Source organism: Salvelinus fontinalis, unplaced genomic scaffold (assembly GCF_029448725.1).
Source record: "Salvelinus fontinalis isolate EN_2023a unplaced genomic scaffold, ASM2944872v1 scaffold_0187, whole genome shotgun sequence".
NCBI lineage: Eukaryota > Metazoa > Chordata > Actinopteri > Salmoniformes > Salmonidae > Salvelinus > Salvelinus fontinalis.
This window is the reverse complement of record NW_026600396.1, coordinates 97,900-107,032: the sequence shown is the minus strand read 5'-3', so window position 1 is coordinate 107,032 and position 9,133 is coordinate 97,900. Positions and strand designations below refer to the sequence as shown.

The window sequence follows — 9,133 nt, the reverse complement described above, 5'->3', positions numbered from 1 at the left end:
CGGCTTAAACATCCTTATTTAACCTGTCTCCTCCCCTTCATCTACACTGATTGAAGTGGATTTAACAAGTGACATCAATAAGGGATCATAGCTTTAACCTGGATTCACCTGGTCAGTCTATGTCATTGGAAAAGCAGTTGTCCTTAATGTTTTGTACACTCAGTGTAAGCCACAATAGAGAAATCTGGACACAAATGTTCACAGACAAAATGTACAGGCATTTTTTTACATTTCCACATTTTGAGAGTAACAATCATCATTCAGTGTGATGGGGCAACAGTAAAAACACAATGTACATCTATGGTATGCAGAATTTGGTATTTCTAGGAATTTGTTGAATATTGCACACTGTAGGTGTTGAATGATAGAGAATTGTGACATAAATCAATCTTAATCTGCTAGCTCTACTCTGGGCAGACATGAGAGAGGATAATGTTTATCATGTTCTTGATGATGATAGGGGGCGGATGGAGGTCATGGGGGAGGTGGTGGGAAAGGGACATCTCCCAGGCATCTATCAGCAAAACATCCAGACCCTTGAACATAGCCCTGAGCACCCTGTCCAGCTGCACTGAGAACCAGTCACTGTTGTACAGGCTCACTTTCGGGTCCAGGGCCTGGAGGTTAGCCGGGCGCAACACCACCAGGCTCCCCGAAGCCCGGTCCAGAAGCCGCACCACCGCCCGCCGAATGTGGCGTAGTCGGCGAATGTAGACCTGCACAGGGAAGGTGCTGAAATGGGACCATATGCTGATGAACACCACAGTATTTGACCCACCAGTTAGGCCATCCAGCTCATTAGCTACATAGCGCATCTCACTGGCGATGACAGTGTTGAAGCGGATTGGAGGACCTTGACAACGGTATTTCAGCAGGATGTTGTGGGTGCTGTCCACTGCCATGAAGGGTCCCACATTCTTAGGACTGTAAAGGTTGAACTCCTTCAGGTCACAAAGAGGAAGGGAGAGTTGGAAGTTGGACAGACAGAGGAGAGCGTTAGAAAGCACCTGAGGCAGCAGAGAGTGAAAGATGCCGCAGGACTCACCTGGTACTAAGGTGTTGAGGTACTCAAACCACTGTCTGACAGTAGAGTCTCCGTACATGTACACCACCTTGCCCTTCAGACACTGAGTGGCAGACGAGTCGTTAACTTCTTCTTAAAAGGGGGGAGCTGTTTTCACTTTGGGAAAAAATCGTGCCCAAATTAAACGGCCTCGTACTCTGTTCTAGATCATACAATATGCATATTATTATATCTGAAGTTTCTAAAATTGTTTGGATTATATCTGTGAGTAAAACAGAACTCATTTGGCAGCAAACTTCCAGACAGGAAGTGAACATTCTGAAAAAGGGGCTCTGTGTCAGGGCCTGCCTATTCAACTGGCTTATATTTATGGATCTGTATGCACTTCATACGCCTTACACTAGATGTCAACAGGCAGTAGAAGGTTGAATGGGGTGTCTAGCTTGATGTGAGGCCGAATGAGATCTTTTGGAGTGACAGGTCTGCTCTTTTGTCAGTAGTCAGCTGCGCACAAGGGAACCTAACATTGTCTTCTGAAATGCGTTCGGTTTACACGACGAAATGCTCCGGCTCTGATTTTATTGGATACATATGAGAAAAACATCATAAAGTAGGATTTTTCAACCGAGTTTGACCAGTTTATTCAACGTTTATTGGGACTTTTGGAATTTTTTGTTCCAGGCGCAAACATTTCTTGGACACGTGAGCTCCACATGGCTAGCCAAAGTTGCTAATTCGACAGAAGAAATGGACATTCTAAAACCAAACAACGATTTATTCTGGAACTCGGACTCCTTGCACAACATTCTGATGGAAGAACATCAAAAGTAAGAGAATATTTATGATGTTATTTCGTATTTTTGTGTTTTATGTTGGCTCCAACAAGGCGGAGAATTGTAGGGCGCTGTCTCACAATATTGCATGCTGTATGTTGTACTAAAGTTATTAAAAAAAAATCTAACACAGCGTTTGCATTAAGAACCAGTGTATCTTTCATTTTCTGTACAACATGTATTTTTTAATAAAGTTTATGATGAGTTCTTTGGTTAGATTAGGTGACTGTCCAAAATATCTCCGGACATTTTGGTGCTATTTGTGACGATGGCTGCGTTGTAAAACCCAGATTTGTAGCTCTAAATATGCACATTGTCGAACAAAACATAAATGTATTGTATAACATGATGTTATAAGACTGTCATCCGATGATGTTGTCCAAAGGTTAGTGATTAATTTTATCTCTATTTCTGGGTTTTGTGAAAGCTACCTTGGCGGTGAATGAATGGCGTTGTGTGTTTGGCTATTGTGGTGAGCAATTAGAAATATATATTGTGTTTTCGCTGTAAAACACTAAAAAAATTGGAAATATTGGTTGGATTCACAAGATGTTTATCTTTCATTTGCTGTACACCATGTATTTTTCATAAATGTTTTATGATGAGTATTTATTTATTTCACGTTGCTCTCTGTAATTATTCTGGCTGTTTTGGTGACATTTGTGATGGTGGCTGCAATGTAAAACTACGATTTATACCTCAAATATGCACATTTTTGAACAAAACATAAATGTATTGTATAACATGATGTTATAAGACTGTCATCTGATGAAGTTGTTCAAGGTTAGTGATTAATTTTATCTCTATTTGTGGGTTTTGTGAAAGCTACCTATGCAGTGGAAACATGGTGAAAACATGGCGTTGTGTGTTTGGCTATTGTGGTGAGCTAATATAAATACATATTGTGTTTTCGCTGTAAAACATTTTAAAAATCGGAAATGATGGCTGGATTCACAAGATGTTTATCTTTCATTTGCTGTATTGGACTATCCCTGTCCCGTTAGGCTAGGCTATGCTAGTCAGCTTTTTTGATGAGGAGGATCCTGGATCCGGGAGGGTGACTCGTTAGATGTTTTAACCTGTCTAGGATCAGCGTGGCGCTAGCGGCACACCCCCCCCCCCCCACTGAAAAACCAGTGCCGCGAAATTCAAAAAAAATATTTTTTTAAAATATTTAACTTTCACACATTAAAGTCCAATACAGCTAATGAAAGACACAGATCTTGTGAATCCAGTCAACATTTCCGATTTTTAAAATGTTTTACAGGGAAGACACAATATGTAAAGATGTACATCTATTACCTAAAAACACATTAGCATAATCCACCATCTTTTATTTGTCCACCAACACCAGTAGCCATCACCAATTCGGCTAAACTAAGATATTTATAGCCCCTAACCAACAAAAAAACTCATTAGATGACAGTCTGATAACATATTTATGGTATGGGATAGGTTTTGTTAGAAAAAAGTGCATATTTCAGGTAGATGGCATAGTTTACAATTGCACCCACCATCACAAATGGACTAGAATAATTACAATGAGCAACGTGTTTACCTAACTACTAATCATCAAACATTTCGTAAAAATACACAGCATACACGAATCGAAAGACACAGATCCTGTGAATACAGACAATATTTCAGATTTTCTAAGTGTCTTACAGCGAAAACACAATAAATCGTTATATTAGCTTAGCACATAGCAATTAGCAGCCCAGCATTGATTCTAGCCAAAGTGAGCGATAAAAGTCAACATCGCCAAAAGATATTAATTTTTTCACTAACCTTCTCAGAATTCTTCCGATGACACTCCTGTAACATCACATTACAACATGCATATACAGTTTGATCGAAAATGTTTATATTTAGCCACCAAAATCATGGTTAGACAATGTGAAATGTAGCTCAGCTGGTCAGAAAATGTCCTTGCGCCACTTAGACAGTGATCTACTCTTATACATAAATACTCATAAACGTGACTAAAAAATATAGGGTGGACAGGGATTGATAGACAATTTAATTCTTAATACAATTGCGTTATTACATTTTTTAATTTATCCTTACTTTTCAATACAGTTTGCGCCAAGCGAAGCTACGTCAAAAAACATGGCGTCCTAAGCCACTAAAATGTTTCGACAGAAACACGATTTATCATAATAAAAATGTCCTACCTTGAGCTGTTCTTCCATCAGTATCTTGGGCAAAGGATCCTTTCTTGGGAGAAATCGTCTTTTGGTGGAAAGCTGTCCTCTTGCCATGTGAAAATGTCAACTGCGTTCGGGATGAACTGAAAAGCGTGCCCAACTTTTCACATCGTTGCAAAAATAAATGTCCCAAATCGCACTAAACGGATATAAATTGCTATAAAACGCTTTAAATTAACTACTTTATGATGTTTGTAACTCCTATAACGAGTGAAAAGATGACCGGAGAAATATAACAGGCTAAACTAACGCTTGGAACAGGAGAGGGTCGGTGTCTTCCACGCGCGTTACGCAGCAAGAAAAGACTTGCTAGCTAAAGGTTTTTTTCATTTGTAGGGCCTGTGAACGCGCAATCGACCCCGTTGGAATCGTCATCACGTAAAGGCATCCAGGGGAAGACGTAAGAAGTGTCCGTATAGTCATAGCAACGACAGTGCCCTTTTAACTGACTTCAGAAAAGTGGCCAACATTTCTCAAATCTGACTCCATGTCAGGGAAATTGCTGTAGAATGGGCTCTGTTCCACTTAGAGACAAAATTTCAACTCCTATAGAAACTATAGACTGTTTTCTATCCAATAATAATAATAATATGCATATTGTACGATCAAGGATTTTGTGGGAAGCCGTTTAAAAAATTAGCCAAATTAGCATAAATAGTCTAAACAGCGCCCCCATCCCCAACAGGTTAAACTGGCGCATTATACCACCACCCAGCACTCGCTATGACTCTTGGAAGTAATACCCGGAAGGAGTGATCCTGGTAGACTCTGTCTTCATGCTGCTTCTCTCCACGTCTGCTTTGTCTGAAAGAGGAAAGCAAGCATCTTGTACCAGCTATCATCATCACTTTACAGGCAATAGAGGTGCTAGGACTTTCCCATCTTACACTACTGTAGATGTAGTAGTTGGCTTGAATACTGTCCTGCACACCCAGAAACTCTCCAGGGTTAAAGTAAACAGCCACAAAGCAGAGCAGATCAGTTAGTAGGCTGGCTAGCTAGTGTTAAAAAGATAAACACACAGTTGTACTGTGGTATCTCCTTGCTCGCCTACCTTTTTTCTCAGGCAGCACAATGACACTGTCAGACCCTGAAGGATGAATGTGAACTTTGATGTTTACACCACGAAGAAAAAGTGGAGAAATAATCATATTTCAATGTTAAATAAACACATTGCAGCAAGCAATTTGATACATTGGAAACAAAGTCTGAGAATACATTTCACACACTTTTAAACTCATCCACGTACATACTGTAAAACTCACTAACCTCTGAAAGAGCAATGTCTCCTTGTTCACGAGCAGATGGTTCACATAGGGTCCCCTGGCGTGGTTGATCCATGTGTCACAGCTCAGCAGTTTGGGCTGCAGCAGTGTGGGGGTCTGTGTAATTGCACAGCGGCTTCTGGTTTGTCGGCAGACACAGGTTACATACAGTTGTCTGGGACAGTTTTCCAGAGCGGAACAAACTCTTAAAGAAAATCCGATCGGGGGGTTCCTCTCGTAACCGTCCTAGAACATGAACTGCCTCACTAGGATGGACCAGTGTCACCTCCACCTGTGCAGACCCCTGCCATAGTAATGGGAAAATGGCAGAGTTTGTCCCATTCCTGTGGTCCAGCACCGGTCCTGCAACGCCTGCCCCCAATGTGGAGGAATGCAGCCAGGCCAGCAAGAAGTCTTCACCATAGCTCTTGGGAAGCCCCTGGAAGTCATGTATATGGACCAGAGCCTCCAACTGGTCCCCCACGTGCCACTCTCTCCTGCCCCCTGCTGGCAGGATCACAAAAAGGCTGTGTGCAGGGTCACTGGTCTGGTTCAGAGACACATTCACAGAATGGGGCTATGGCTGTGGCTATCTCCTCCCGTGAGGGCTCCTGGCTACAGTAGCTCCGGTTGCGGTCCAGAGGAGAAGGGTCCTCTGGGAGGAAAACTGAGTGGATGTTGCTTTGGTGCTGGTAGAACATTGACACTGCTTGGCAGTTGAGCTTCTGCTGAGTAAAGAGGACGGGTTACTAACAGGCATGCTACACTGGACACTAACTTTTGCAGAGCGTGTGACGCTTCCATTAATTTCAATGAAACCTGGACATAAGCAGCACAGCTCTGTGAGAGGCTTGCGCTGTTCAGTGTAAAATGACGAGCTTGTACTATTTTCAAGAATTTGACGCACGACTCACACCCAAGAACACTTGATAAAGTGGCTTGCATTCTGCTGATGCTGGCATTCTGCTGATGCTGGCAGTCTGCTGATGCTGGCAAAATCTATGCATCAAGTGTAGCATCTAAAAACCCACTGTTTTCGTGACGCCCTAGCTGCTCTTATCAACGTGGGTGTATTTTCATACACTAGCAAAAAACTGTCCACAGAAGCCAAAAGTTAAATACAATTCCATTCCAACTTACTGTGCCAATGGGCAAGACTTTTGATCATTATGAAGGTCGACTTTGAGACAAAATATATGAAGGATCGATATTATTGAACAGACTTTCCAAAAGTGGGTCTGATGTAGACCGACTCCCTCTGCTTACCTCATGTCAAAATAAAAGTCCTTCACATGCACCATATGTGGACAGAGAGGAAGTGGGTCTACAACAGACCCACATTTGGAAAGTCTGTTTAATAATACGATCCTTCAGATATTTTGTCTCAAATTCCAACCTTCATAATGACCAAGATTGCTGCCACCCAGCACAGTAATTTGAAATGGAATTGTATTTAACTTAAGGCTTCCTGTGGACTGTTTTTGTGCCACCCAATATAATTAAAAGCAACACTAGTGTATGTAAATACACCCACGTTGATAAGAGCAGCTAGTGACGCCCCAGTGTAACTCCCCTGATGAGGGGGAGAGGGTGATAGAAACAATGTGAGATTGGTTCATATTAGGCCAGATGGCTTTACCCTACCTCCAGAATGTTTATGTTGCTGAACAGGAAGAAGAGGCCTGACAGGGCCAGCAGAATGAAGATACAGATATATTTGGACAGGCTCCTCAACATGGTGGCCATCCTCTGTCAGTCAGCCTGATGTTGACACAAAGAAGCTGGTAAGGGACAGATCACAATTTACTGGGGGAGGGGTGGTCCAAAATAGGGGAGGATTGTCAAACTTCTTTCATTTTGCTTTGGGGAGGGTTGTGTGTTTTTTTTATTGGGCACAGGGGAAGGTAATGCGTTTTTTCCCCCTGGTTAACATTGGCTCTTTTGCAACCTTTACTATATAATTTATTCAAACCTAGCCAAATTTCCTCATCTGCTTGCATGAGCCTCCCCTATATGAAGGTGTTTTGGTACGTCCCTTATGCATTATGCTTTTACATGTGCTAACTTTTACTATACCACAGGCCAGAATAGTCTGCAGTCTAACAGTCTATCCTGCCCTCTAGCCACTATTCATAGTGACAATAGTGGTAGGTGGATCGTTTGTTCAGTAGGCTAGCTAGCAATCATACCACACATGAAAGCATTCAAAGATGCATCAATTTAAAATAAGAATCGAGAAGAACAAATAGGAATAGCTGATATGCAGCTGACAGGCCAGGTGCATGATTGCGCATGAAAGAACAGTGAAGACATGAAACACACAGCTCAAAAGCTCCCCTATTGATCTTGTTTAGGGACAACACAATTATCCTACCTAGACTATAGTAGCCTACAACACCACAATGCAATGAATAATTGCATTATTGTTTTTAAGTGAGTACAAAATTCTACTCTAGGCTGCAGTGCAAATGTAATTTGAATAATGGCGCAAAAGCCATTGGAATGTTTGGAATGTTTAATTCCATTTGGATCAGTTGTGGGTCGACTCTGGACAGTTTATAAGGTCTAGGAAGGCAGAGTAGCAGGCCAGTCTGGCTGTATTTTTACTTCTGATACTGAATGTGCTGTCTGTTTCAGATCATCATTCTCCCAAGTCTTCCTGTAATAATGTGGCCACATCTGCTCCCTGCTGGCCCAGATATTCGGAAAAGCTTAACACACGCTCTGCCTCCTCTCCTAGAACCTAACGCTTCAATATAGCCTAAATATTTATCATTTAACTTTTCAAGGTATTACATTTTATATGTGGCATAAACACAACCAGTCACAATGTTTTAATCTGATTAGGCTACATCAATAGTCACCTGTAGGCATACGCACATTTATCTAAAATATAATTGCAGCATCCTCAAAATGGCTTGACATTAACCAGGTTTCCATTCAAACTTTTTATGCAGTAAAGTACCCTACATGTCGGAAAATGTATGTCACTACATCATGGGAAATCATACAGGTTATTAGGCTATAGATAATCTCAGGTTATAGTCCATATAGTCCATCAGGTTATAGTCCATAATAATCTCATCATGTAGTAGGCTATACCTGCACTGTATCTGCAAGCTGTTGGATAGAGCGCATGTGCCAATACCAGAGTGAGCACATTCACTATACCTATGCAATTCTTTGTGTGACAAAACCATCAGTAGGCCTAGAGTTGAAAATGTAATGGAAACCCATTTAACTTTTTTTTTCAGCACATGGGAATTTAACATCAAGTTATTTTTATGTGCACTAAATATTTACAGACATACTTTCATCTGCAACAAGCAGTGCTGTAAAGTACTTAGGTTAAAATACTAGGCTGGTAATTGCAGCTTTTGGCTGATAAAAATGAAAAGCCAATAAATAAAATTGTAGTGGACCAAATTGCCCAGGAGAGGCTGTCTATCACAGCCTACACCCCCAGGAGAGGCTGTCTATCACAGCCTACACCCCAGGAGAGGCTGTCTATCACAGCCTACACCCCTAGTAGAGGCTGTCTATCACAGTCTACACCCCCAGGAGAGGCTGTCTATCACAGCCTACACCCCAGGAGAGGCTGTCTATCACAGCCTACACCCCTAGTAGAGGCTGTCTATCACAGCCTACACCCCTAGTAGAGGCTGTCCATCACAGCCTACACCCCTAGTAGAGGCTGTCCATCACAACCTACACCCCTAGTAGAGGCTGTCTATCACAGCCTACACCCCCAGGAGAGGCTGTCAATCACAGTCTACACCCCCAGGAGAGGCTGTCTATCACAGC

At 41.9% G+C, this 9,133-nt stretch overlaps 1 pseudogene; it reads right to left on the bottom strand.

Moving 5' to 3' along the window:
• Nucleotides 1-404: 404 nt before the first annotated feature.
• LOC129844172 (NXPE family member 3-like) lies at nt 405-7,075 on the bottom strand (annotated as a pseudogene).
• Between the last annotated feature and the right edge of the window lie 2,058 nt (nt 7,076-9,133).